This window comes from Pogoniulus pusillus, chromosome Z (assembly GCF_015220805.1).
Source record: "Pogoniulus pusillus isolate bPogPus1 chromosome Z, bPogPus1.pri, whole genome shotgun sequence".
Taxonomy (NCBI): domain Eukaryota; kingdom Metazoa; phylum Chordata; class Aves; order Piciformes; family Lybiidae; genus Pogoniulus; species Pogoniulus pusillus.
The window spans coordinates 30,999,403-31,013,375 of NC_087309.1; positions in this window are offsets into that span (position 1 = coordinate 30,999,403).

Consider the following 13,973-nt stretch of genomic DNA (forward strand, 5'->3'; position numbering starts at 1 on the left):
CCTTTGGACATCACGGTGAGTTTGGCACTTAATGGGAGCAGGCAGTTGTGCATTGTTGTGGAGGCAGGGAATTAACATGGCCAAGTCAGGAATATATATAAAAATGGTATTATTTTATTTTTCCTGAAACCTGCCCCCAAAACTATATATAGAAATTAATTTTATTTTAATTAGCAGATTCAGTTTGATTGAGAAGATCTTACAAGGATACCATAGATAAATTTGACTATTTTACAAGTCAGGAGATGGAAAGGCTAAGCTACTAAACTTAGCACTCCCACTATTAATCAGGCTGAGCCAAAGTATACTCACAGGTGAGTGAGGCTGTCTGAGAGAAAGGACACTCCAGATGCCTGTTGGCTGGCTCTCTTTTCAAAACACACACAAGGCTCGTTAGCTTGCACAGTGTGCTTATGGTGGGAAGCCATCCAAAGCAGGGATGGTCCTGTCCCTCAGGAGCTTGTCCTTCGGAATGCCAGGGGACTCCTTCTGCAGGAATTATCCAGGTGGGGGAGAACACTAAGGTGGGAACCCCAAGGTGGGAAGTACCCCAATATTTATACCCTTCCTAGACAAAGAGTTGAGTTACCACTTCCTAGGCACAAAGACCAGAGCCGATCCCCAGCCTGATTCCAGTGTGGGCATCTGCACAGGGCACCCCTCATGCCAGAAGAGCCCTTTGCTTCCCCCCTTCATGCCTGCAGGGCAGGGAGGGAAAACATGTTTTTCACACCTCTCCTCTCCCATTCAAACCATGGAGGGAGAGGAATTTTGGGGTATACAGGACTCCAGAACATGCATGCCTTTGAAGTCCACCACTTGACCTGCCATCAGGAGCCCAGTGGTGTGTCTTGTCTGTCCAGGACTGGTCTGCACACAAAATTCCTCACTGTGTCACACCAAACCCTCACACTTTGTCACTTCTGAAGAACTGACCAAATCACTTCTCAGCTGTTTTCCTCAGGCATCATTTCTGTCCTATGGGCTTTTGCTTCAGCAAGCTGGCCCAAGAATCAGCAGGCAAATCAGTTTGCTGATACTTCTCATCTAACACATCTAAGGTCTCAGAAAACATTCAGAAAACATAGATTAACTTACTTTGATTCTCATGTGGTAGCTACTCCCCTTATAAAGCATCCTTCATCAGAAAACTCTTATCTGACAGCTGCTGTACAATGCCAGCCTTCTGCAAAGCCCCTTTAGATGATTTTAGAGTGATTCATATCCGGATAGATAGGTCATAACCAGTTATGGGCTTTAAAAATTGCAACTGGAAGCTAATTAAGAGCTAGTTGGTGAATTAGCAGCTCTTGGAAATCAGCAGCACTGTGCACTTTTGTTTCTTGCTCAGGACAGCTGCTACGTATGAAGTAGGTTGGAACTTCCATATGATTGCTGTTTCTCCCTCATCTATGCTGGGTACATTCCCTAACATTTTGCTACTTCCTTCTAAATGGTAGTTAATAATAGTAATCTTGGGAGAGGGAAAGAGCTTTCTGTTGGTTTCACACGGAAAACAAACAAGTAAAACTGGAAAAGTTTCATTATTAGCATTCCAAAATACACAGAACACAAATCTGTCGGACAAATGTGCTCAGATTATACCCTCTACTTCCTTTTCTTCCTAAGAGCATTTCTGTGGGGTTATGCTGGAGCTGATGGTCCTGTTTAAACACCTTTAATAACAGCCTGGATGATGAGGTGCACTACATGGGGCCAGCTCACTGGTGGTGCTAAATAAAGGGAGTAGCTGGTACACTTCAGAGTGCTGTTACTCTTCAGAGAGCAATGGATTGTAGAAATGGGCTGACAGAAATCTCATCAGCTTAAACAGAGGCAGAGGCATCCTGCTTCTGGGATGAACCAATTCCACATATGTGGTGGACGGTTACATACGGGCCCCAAATGGCCGTGTTTACAAATCTATTCATGCCCGGACATCTTGTCCCCCCAAAAGATGTTGCCCTGCCTAAGCTTGGGGAAAACAAGTTAAGGGGGACAAAGGAGCACATCAGCACTGGTGCCTTCAAGTCTGGCCTGGCCTGCTTGAAGGTTGAAGTAAACAGGTTGTGTTTACTTCACACAACCCTAGGGTGGGGATCCGCCTGACCCCTCTCCACAAGTGGGGGTACCGGACCCATGGATTTCACCTTATTTGGTATGTTTTGGCCTGCTGCCAGACACTTATTGCACAGAATTGTGGCCAAGAACCATCAATCTCGGGGTCAAACCTCATAAAAGGGACAATTCAGTGTTCCTGACACCCTCCTCCACCTGCCGCTCCTGGTTGCTTTGCCGCTTTTGGGGACCACTGCCACTGCATGACTCCAGCCCACGGCGCCTTGCACCAGCCCAGGGCACTGACCAAGGTGCTCCTGGCCAGCCGCTGCTCCAGCTGCCGTTCCCAGCTTGACTGTGCCCATGGAGCCTCAGACAACGCGCCCCAATAACCCCTGAGCTGAACTATTCAAACCCATGAGGGTTAACAACGTGGCTTTGCCACACATATTTGGGATCACCAAAACTGACTCCAGCCAATGAGTAAGTGAGCAAACTCGATTTAAACCAGCATAGACTCTCAGTAATTTTACCTCTGGCACTTCCATGCCACAGACTCTCTATCTAAATCTTCCCAAACCTCTGCTAAATTCCCAACTTTGCTGTACATAGACATTCTGTAATATAATTTCACAACCGCATACAAAGAACTTGTGTGGGGTAGCTGTAAATAAGTTTGGGGAAGGGTGAATTCCTTGTGTATATAATATTAAATTATTTAAACCCTTTTAATTTCAGCCTCATATTTCATTCCCCCCAAAACCCAGACAAACCCCTTCACAACAACATAACACCACAAGCTGGTAGACAACGGGGAGGAATGTGGCTTTGTGGGGACTTAAGGTCCTGGTAGAGAGAAAGTTGCACAGGAGACAGCAGTATGCCCAAGCTGTGCTGTTTCACATGAGTGCAGCCAACAGTTTGAGGGACATGACTATTTCCCCTCCATCTGGTATTTGAGTGACTCCATCTGGAGTACCATGGCCAGTTTGGTGTTTCCCCAGTACAGAAAACACAGGAACACACTACAGCAAGTCCTGGACGTGGCCAAAAGAGGGTCAGGGGTATTGGACCATGATGATTGATGTGAAGCTGAGGCAGCTGGATTTGTTCAGATTGGAGAAGGAAAACCTAAGCGGAGATCTTAATATTGTTCACAACGGCTGTCTGCACCAAAGGATTGTAGAGAAGAGAAGCTCAAGACTCTTCTCGGAGGTACACAGTGACAGGACAACAGCAACAGACACAAGCTAGGACACTGAAAATTCCATTTAGATATTAGGAAATCTTCTGCTCTGTGTCAGGGGTGGTTGAACAATGAAACAAACTCAAAGAACTCAAAACTCAGGGAACAAGGTCATGAGCAGCCTGACCTAAATTGGCCCTGCTCTGGGCTTGGGATTAGATTGGATGGGTTGTGTTGAATCAGATCATGACCAGACCTCCAGCACATGTAATTCTGTGATGCTGTGATTGAATTAATTACTGCAAAATGTCTGCAGATGAGTAAATACACCAGAGAAATTCCCTAGCACTCCACTGCTCTGATTAGACATGGAATTGTGAGTCTGCACAAAATATGAACAGCTTGATGTGATTTGCCCCTGCTACAATTAAACTGTGGCTTTCTCTGTACTGTTGGCTTCCAAATGTGTCCTTCCTCCTGTGGGTTATATTGTAAAGGGTTGCTATTTGTTATCTACATTTTCAACTTTCCCGATCTTTCTCACTCTCCATGACCTTTGTACTGTCAGCAAGAGTAGTGATGCATTTTCATTTTTCGTTACTTCACCACTATTTAACATTTTAAATGAAACCTGGACAATCATGTATCTGTTAGCATTATACTAGATATCTCTGCTCAATCCTACTTCATCGTTATGGTCCTCAAAGAAGTTTGCTGTCTGTTTAGACAGTGTTAGCCCCCAAGCAGAGTACTCCCTGGAGCTAGGGGTTGTGGGAACACGGGGCATCTATTTCTGTGAGCCTTCAGTGACAGCTTAAAGGCAGCATATTGCAGCTGCACCATTTCCAGAGGATATGCTCTGGTGAAATAAAAAACCTGAGTGGTTATCAACATAGAAAGAGAATTATACAGAATATGATTCAATCAAAATATATTAGAGGTTTAAAACCTGGGTTGCTGCACCAGCTCAAGACATATGAAGTTACTTCTTACTTTCTCATATTTAATTTTTCCATGCCACCAATTTTGCACTGCTGAAATCCTTTTCTGCCAATAAAATTCTTTCCTGATATATTCCAGACTCTGGTTCTCTTTGACATTAATTTGATTAAATACTCCAAAATTTGCTATTCCTCAAATATTTTTACAATCTAGATGAACACATCAGTGACTGGGGATCAGCAGAAGTAAACTCTCAGGTCTTGCTCCATAAAAGACCACTTCTGGTCCATATCAGGCAGTTCATGCAGGGTGAGAAGGGAAGAGAAATGTGCCATTACAGGAAAGAGGGAAGAGCAGTCACTGTACTCTTAGGTCTACCAGGAAAAGAACAATGACTTTACAAGAACTGCCTCTGTATGATAATAAACAGATTCTTCTGTGTTGGAACTGCCATACAAATACTACTTTACCAATAAACGCTTTGTCTAATGGGAATAAACTCTGTCAATTTGCCTTCACATCACAGGAGGATCAAAGGCTTTCAGAAAGCCTTTCACGTCTTTTGACTCATGTGCTGCAAAAAGATTAGCATTAGGGCAGACCTACCTTTTCAATGCGTGTACAAGGTAAAAGAAGAGACCAAGTAGTGGATGAGAGAAGCACAGGCTGAAAGCACGGAAGGTAAGAGCCAAAGCAAACAGAAATTATGTCATTCTCAACCACTGTAGAGCATAAGTACATATATTGGGAGATATAAGCATGGACATGTAAGTTACATTATTTGTGACAAATCTGAACTGGGTTTCGAGCTGTGTTGAAGTCAACATACACAGCAAGTGACCCTGAGAAAAGCCACCTCTTGTTACAAGCCTCACTGTGAATCTTTGTCAATAAACCTCAAAAGTCCCAGTGTGGCTCAAACATAATTGTCAGGCCAGGAGTTGGGTGGGAGGCTGCACCAAGGTGAGGAAGGCCCAAACATAGGGCACAAAGTATCAGGTGTAGGGCTGCCTCTGGAGAGGCCAGGGGATGCTTCAGGAGAGCAGATTCAAAGAGAAACACACTTATCTGCCTTCACAATGAAGGTGAGAACATTTCTGTACTTCGTAAATGCTTCCTACAACACATGCAGAAGACAAATGTAGGTCTCATGTGACTGAGTATTGAACAAACATCTACTGTCTGGAGCTCTGGTAAGTTGTAAGGTTCACTAGAAGGCTGAATATGAGCTTGCTGAAAACCTGCAAGACAGTGGAGGATTTGCTTTAACACTGTTTTCTTCCCCAACAAATGTAACACACCATGTGCTGTAGCAGCACCAGAGTGGTTGAAGACTGACCCACTGTGTTAACTTTGAATTTTGGCTTTATTTCATACACTGGTGATCACATAATTCATGGAAAGAGCAACCAAAATTCATGCCTTGATAGAAGGATTCTCTGTAATAAGACTTATATAGGTGGGACTACAGGCAAAGAACTGATTTATTTTCTGAAGCCTGATTTAAAAATTTAGGATCCCAAGCTTGTAGATGTGACAGCTGTAATGGATTTCACTCGTGACACTGTACACACAAAATCATTTGCTGTCTTAAGGAAAACTGACTGTCAGACTTCAAAAGTTCATGAAACTGTCAGTCTTACAAGATTAATGCATACCTGAAGAGACGTGAAGTAATTTTCCTCCATAAAACCAAAAAAAAGGGAGCAGATAAAATGGGCAATGATTTACAGCTAATATTTACATGCAGAATTACTTTACTAGTAAGATTTGTTGGAAGGTAAGTTAACATATGCTGAAATAATTAATGTTCATCTTTTTATTGCAAGTCCTTCTAAAGTTTACTTTCATTAAGGCTTAATTAAAAATAATAAAGTCTTTAAACAGTCTTTTCATTTGCCTGAAACTATGCCTGAAGACACAACATACACCAAAGTGCACTGCATATAGTATAAAAGTCCTACCAAATGAAGTCTATCAGAAAGGCACAAAAATACAGTCATCTATCACACAGTATAAAGATTGCTATCCCATTTTTAACTCACTCAGTGAAAAGAAGACAGGGCTTCTATTAAGAAAACACGAGCTATATTACACTACTAAATTTATCAGTGAAGAAGGGTAATGAACATCCCTATCCACATTTCTGGGAGCTTGGATCCAAAAGCTTCCTAGACAAAGTGGGGGAAAATTGATTAACAGTATCTGTTAATTTTAGTTCATTTTGTGCACATGCATATTCTTGTTTGAAATAAAAATGTTTGTAAGTTTTCTGCTATGTCTCTGTCATGGTATCAGTTCTCGTCCCATTTTTGTAGCTCTGCTTTCTGAAGCAGAATTTCCTCTCAGTTATACTGCTGATGATTTGGCATGAACACAATTATCAGGAAAATATACTCACCTCATGGACACCAGTGATAACCACATTAAAAATAATTAGTATCTATGGGGTTTTTTTAAGGCTAAGAAGGCCCACATGTTCAAAAGACTACCTAGCTAGCTAAATCTGTATCACCAAATAGGGAGATACTTTTATACACATATCTGGAGGTTGACTTTCCTGCTCCAATCCAAAACACTTTCTCAAACCCATGAAGAAAGCAAAGATAAATCACTAATTCCAAAAGTTAGTGGTACATTTTGAAAATGCATCTGGGTCCCCAGCTCCAGCAGAAGTTAAGAAGGAGATAGCTAAACAAGAGCTAGTTACCCATGCCTTTAAGCTACTGACTGGCCTGTACTAGGCAAAAAAACCTGCATAGACTCTGGCACCTTCTTTTGCAGAAATGAGGGATTTGTATCTTTTTTGATAGTAAGACTGGAAAGATTAGAAGCATGTAGCACTAACCCTTGCTGCTTACTATGTCTGATACATCTGTACCTCTCTGTACCTCAGATTGCAATTTTACATTTGTTGCTTTTCCTTTATTCTGTGAAACACAGTAGCTTTATTCACAATACAGCCACTATTGCAGAGGAAGCCACTGCCTCTAAAGGTAGATTAGTGAATTGGAGAGATGAATACATTCTTAATTTCTTTACTCTTTTCAACCCTATAAATGAAAACTTACTCTGTGATACTGATGAGACTTGCTAAAGTGTAGTGCTGCTCAATTCAAGTTTCAATTAGTGTTTGTCCTCCCTGTGTGTTTCTGAAAAATCAAAAATCATCTTCTCCAATGAGAAAGTGCTTCCTTAACAGGCATCCATCAAATCTAACAACTGGGAAAACTCTTGTGCTGTCAAGACAGTATATGTCTAATAATCCTTTTTCACTAGAGCCACATTTTTGAGGTTTTAATTTTGATACAGTAATAGGAGTGTTTCTTTGCAGTGTAAAGTAACTACATAAAATAGCTGACCACAGGCTAACCATTAAAGGCTTCATTTCACAGAATCACAGAATTATTGAGGCTGGAATAGACCACTGAGATCAGCAAGTGCAGCCTATGACCTAACACCACCACATCAACTATACCATGTCACTAAGTGCCACATTCAATCTTTCCTTAAACACCGCCAGGGATGGTAACTCCACCATCTCCTTGGCCAGTCCATTCCAGTGTCTAATTATCATTCCCATGAGGAAGTGCTTCCTAGCATCCAATCTAAACTTTCCCTGGTGCAGCTGCAGGCCATACCCTATCGTTTTGTCACAATCTGTCTGGGAGAATAACCTGATGCCCACCTAATTAAACTTCCCTTCAAATAGCTGTAGAGTGATAAGGTTCCCCTGAGTCTTCTGTTCTCCAGGCTTAACAACCTCAGCTCTCTCAGCCCTTTCTCATAAGAATTTCCCTCCAGCACCTTCACCAGTCTCGTTGCTCTCCTCTGGACCCACTCCAGCACCTCAATATCTTTCCTGCAGTGAGGGCCCCAGAATTGCACACAGTGCTCAAGGTGATAAGGCCTCACCAGTGTCAAGTACAGGGGCCTACTGGCTACACAATTCCTGATATGAGCCAAGATGCCATTGGCCTTCCATGCTACCTGGGCACACTGCTGGCTCATGTTCAGTTGGTTGTCAACCAGCACTCCCAGGTCCCTCTCTGCCAAGCTGCTCTCCAGCCACTCATCTCCCAGTCTGTAGACGTGGATGGGGTTATTGCCCATCCAGACACATAAGCACTTGCCTAAATATAAACCTCCAAATGTGATCCAGCAATACATGAGTTGATTGAGACACATTTGAGCACTTGTTAAACATCCTGAAATAATTACGAGCTGCAGGTAACCCAGCCTGATATGGGTGAAGGCCAGCTGAGTAGGCTTGCTGAAGATAAGGTTGTGAAGTGAAGGTTGTAGCAATGAAAATCCATGAATATTTAAGATAAAATACAGGATATATAATCATTTATCACAGATAAGAAACTAAGTAAAGGACCTGTTTAGATTATGGCAAATAAATGAAAGTGAACAGAACACTGAAGACAAAGAAGAATTTAAGCAGAAACAGCTCTTACTTTTTCCTTTCTTTCCTCAGTCTTAAATCAAAACTGAAATTAAAAAAAGAAAAACCACGTAATCTTGGCATTTTGGCAAGTACTATTAACTATCTAAACAACATAGGCAAAAAAGGAGTAAACAAAGATGCCATCAATTATATATATGTACAAGTAAGGTCTCTGGTACTTCCTAATACAAAAAATTCCTTTTAGGAGTTGAGGATTATGAACATTGTCAGCTAGAATAAAACCAGATTCACTTGTCAAGCTTTGTAAAGAAGATGATGCTGAGAAACGCTCAGTTTCATGGTTATGCCCGTTTCAAACACCAGTCTACAGGGGACGTCTTTATACTCCTTTTCCAATTTACTACAGTCATTTTGTCCCCCAAAATACACCTGCATCATCTCTACTTGTAAATGAGCATCTTTGAAGGAGACAGAAGGATTTGTACATGCTCCTCTTTCTCTGGTTACTAACATGTAATGATTTAAATCACAACATTCCAGGAGATTTAATCTCAAGTTACCAAAAGTTCTGGTACAGAATCCACTGGTCCAGATTTTCAATTCTACTGACCCAAATCTCCAAATAATTTATGTTTGTGATGGAACTATGATGAAAGTCTCCTAAGAGAGGCACCAGATTGTGTTGTGACAAACACTGTGCTATGGACAGGCAGTCTGCTGTGTCTTAGTAAAACATGAAAAAAAAGGGCAACAAAACTGTACAATAATTTGCATGGCTGCTGTCTTGATCATTTTTCACCTTCTGCCCGTGTACCTAGCACAGCTCCCAGCTGACTGATGTGAAATTGAAACAAACCTAAAACAGTACAAATTTCAGCAAGTGCTGTAGCTATCAATGAAGTGATTTTTCTTTTGGGAATTGGGAGGAAACACTGTCTCACTGATTTAGTAGAAGGGTATTAAACAGCCATTTCCATTGCCTGCAAAAACTGGTCAGGGATCCTAAGGGCCATTGATCCTGCCTAGACACATGCACATAAAACTTCAGACTCAAAGACAAAACATTTAATACTTCAGCAGAACACAAAGTAAAGCATGTCCCTTGTCATTAGTCTTGCTTATGCTGTTTTTCATTTTTCTCCATGCCCATTTATGTCCAGTACAGTGATTGATGACTTGTTGTGAGCTCGGTAAGGAGCGAAGAGGAAGCTGCAGCCAAACAAAACTCCTCACTGATGTGAAACCAGCAAGCAGCCTGCACACACTGGGAGTCATGCTACTCTCTGCTTGGTGAAAACAAGCTGACAGGCAGAGGGACATATATAGATGATTGTGGGTAAATGTGTGCATGCATTTCCTATGAATTTGACAAGTATATCAATCCTCACCCTTTGTAAGGCATAAACTTAATCTGGCCATGTACACTACATACAGACTGGCAAACACTTCACCCCAGTTGTTTAAAGAAAGAACCAATAACCACTTAAAAATGTTCTAGCACAACAATACATACTTTTCATAAAACAAAGCCTAATAAATATGCAGCATATGTATGTCTGAAATGTGTGAGATGTGATGCCCGTGGAGTTCTTGATTGCCTTTACCTTCCCTATCCTTGGGACAGTGTCCTATTTCTAGTAGCCCTTTCTGGCTGTACAAATCGGCTTTGGCCATGCAGAAATAACTGGGAGCTCATGCTATGATTGACCTTTTACTACATCAGCAAAGTAGTTATTTTTTTCTTTTAAAATGCATTCTTGATTCCTTACCTCCTAGGTTATTAGCAATAGGTTTTAAATGGCATGCAACAATTTTTTTTTTTTTTGTCTGCAGTAAATGTACTATAATGATTCTTAAATCTTTGCTTGCTCTTACTTGCAGAGGCAGTCGAACAGCAAGATGAAAGCATGCTTTGTGCACACTTCCCTCTAGTGGACGCAAAGTTCCGGGAAAGTCAGGAGAGTACCGCGAGGCAGCCTCTCTAGGGAGACAAACATAGTAAGGATAACTAATAAAGAAGGAATGATGCCCAGCTGTCCTTGTAGCACCAGAATTAGTTCAGGACCTGCTGAGCCATCTGGACACCCACAAGTCCATGGGACCAGATGGGATCCATCCCAGGGTGCTGAGAGAGCTGGCAGCTGAGCTGGCCAAGCCGCTCTCCATCATTTTCCATCAGTCCTGGCTCACCGGAGAGGTCCCAGGAGACTGGAAAATGGCCAACGTGGTCCCCATCCACAAGAAGGGTTGGATGGAGGAACCTGGGAACTACAGACCTGTCAGCCTGACCTCAGTGCCAGGGAAACTGATGGAGCAGGTTATCTTGGGGGTGATAAGAGCGCACCTGAGGGATGGCCAAGGGCTCAGGTCCAGCCATCATGGATTTAGGAAGGGCAGATCCTGCCTCTCCAACCTGATCTCCTTCTATGATCAGGTGACCCGCTTGGTGGATGTGGGGAGGCCTGTGGATGTGGTCTATCTGGACTTCAGCAAGGCCTTTGACACTGTCCCCCACAGCAAACTGCTGGCTAAGCTGTCAGCCCATGGCTTGGATGGCAACACTCTGTGCTGGGTTAGGAACTGTCTGGAGGGCCGGACCCAGAGAGTGGTGGTGAATGGTGCCACATCCAGCTGGCGGCTGTCACTAGTGGTGTCCCTCAGGGATCTGTGCTGGGCCCCATCCTCTTTAACATCTTCACAGATGATCTGGATGAGGGCATGGAGTCAGTCATCAGCAAGTTTGCAGATGACACTAAGCTGGGGGCAGATGTGACTGGGTTGGAGGGCAGAAGGGCTCTGCAGCAGGACCTTGAACACCTGGACAGATGGGCAGAGTCCAAGGGGATGGCGTTCAATAGCTCCAAGTGCAGGGTGCTGCACTTTGGCTACAACAACCCCATGCAGAGATACAGGCTGGGGTTGGAGTGGCTGGAGAGCAGCCAGACAGAGAGGGATCTGGGGGTGCTGATTGATACCCGCCTGAACATGAGCCAGCAGTGTGCCCAGGTGGCCAAGAGAGCCAATGGCATCCTGGCCTGCATCAGGAATGGTGTGGTCAGCAGGAGCAGGGAGGTCATTCTGCCCCTGTACTCTGCACTGGTCAGACCACACCTTGAGTACTGTGTTCAGTTCTGGGCCCCCCAGTTTAGGAGGGACATTGAGATGCTTGAGCGTGTCCAGAGAAGGGCGACGAGGCTGGTGAGAGGCCTTGAGCACAGGCCCTATGAGGAGAGGCTGAGGGAGCTGGGATTGGTTAGCCTGGAGAAGAGGAGGCTCAGGGGTGACCTTATTGCTGTCTACAACTACCTGAAGGGTGGTTGTGGCCAGGAGGAGGTTGCTCTCTTCTCTCAGGTGGCCAGCACCAGAACAAGAGGACACAGCCTCAGGCTGCGCCAGGGGAGATTTAGGCTGGAGGTGAGGAGAAAGTTCTTCACTGAGAGAGTCATTGGACACTGGAATGGGCTGCCCGGGGAGGTGGTGGAGTCGCCGTCCCTGGGGCTGTTCAAGGCAAGGTTGGACGTGGCACTTGGTGCCATGGTCTAGCCTTGAGCTCTATGGTAAAGGGTTGGACTTGATGATCTGTGAGGTCTCTTCCAACCTTGGTGATACTGTGATAATGTGATTACTAGAAAAGGTAATAAAAGCCTAGGGAAATGATAAAAATACAAGAAACAGAAGACTGGCTTAAGAAAAAGAATCTTACTGTGTTTAAAAACATTCATTTCTCTGCAAAGCAGGGACTTCTAACACCACAGTCCTGCAGACTTTGTGAACCTTAGGGGCGTGATCCAAAGAGGGGAAAATGTGCTCTAAGTTACACTTCAAACAGCCATCCTCTTTGAGAAAACCAGCTGTATATTTGTTTAGCTGAAGTTTTGGATCAGCTTCACTGATGAGTGATGGAGGTAGGGACCAATTTGGTGCTCTGGCACTGATCTTGATGAAAGATAAAACCTAACTAAACAGGACTGACTTTACTGAACAGTATGAACATTTAAACTGGTGTAACTGCACCGGCAGAGTTTCCCACCTGCAAAGAGAGTCTTTTCACCAAGAAATCCAGTGGCATCCTGACTTGTATTAGAAACACAGTGGCCAACGGGAACAGAGGGGTGACCTATGCTCAGCACTGGTGAGGCCACACCTCAAGTGTTGTGTTCAGTTCTGCCCATCACTACAGGAAGTACACTGAGGTGTTGGAACACCTCGAGTACTGTGTTCAGTTCTTGGCCCCTCACTAGACGAAGGATGTTTTGGAATGTGTCCAGAGCACCTGTGAGCGGTGTCTGAGAGAGCTGGGGGCTGTTCAGTCTGGAGAAAAGGAGGCTGGTGGGAGACGTGATCACTCTCTATACCTAGCTGAAGGGAGGCTGCAGTGGGGAGGGGGGCAGGCTCTTCTCCTTGGTATCAAGCAACAGGATAGAGGAAATGGTTACATGGCTGGACGCTAGCAAATATTTTTTCACAGAGATGATTATCAGACAGGTTATTCTTCCCCTGTCTTCAGCACTGTTCAGGCCACATCTTGAGTACTGTGTCCAATTCTGGGCTCCTCAATTCAAGAGATGTTGAGATGCTGGAACACATCCAGAGAAGGGCAACACAGCTAGTGAGAGGCCTGGAACACAGCCCTGTGAGGAGAGGCTGAGGGAGCTGGATTGTTTAGCCTGGAGGAGGCTCAGGGGTGACCTCATTGCTGTCTACAACTACCTGAAGGGAGGTTGTAGCTAGGTGGGGTCAGTCTCTTCTGCCAGGCAAACAGCAACAGAACAAGGGGACACAGACTCAAGCTGCACCAGGGGAGATTTAGGCTGGATGTTAAGTTCGTTGCATTAAGAGTGATTGTTCATTGGAATGGGCTGCCCAGGGAGGTGGTAGAGTCACTGTCCCTGGGAATGTTTTACAAAAGGCTGGATGTGGCACTTAGTGCCATGGTCTAGTTGACTGGATAGGGCTGGGTGATCGGTTCGAATGGAGGATCTTGGAGGTCTTTTCCAACCTAGCTGAATGTATGATTTAGTTGATTAGATGGTGCTAGGTGCTAGGTTGGACTTGATCTCAGAGTTCTTTTCCAAGATGATTGATACTGTGATTCTCTGTGAGGCAACCACACTACCATTCTACAGATGAAACTATTCACGGAGTGCACCCTGGTAGTACAATTCCAATTCACTCAGAGCGCACTCGATATAAGGTGTATCAAGTCCGTGCGCCACAACGTTCTATCGGACAAGCAAGAGGCTGCAGAGGGCAGTGAACCACAGCACCAAGGTACCCCCTGAGCCTGCCTGGCTCCTCCCTCCCCTCCTCTCTGGGGACAATGAGGACCTCCTACAGTGGAGCAGAGCGGTGCGGCAGCCCCCCTGCGCACGC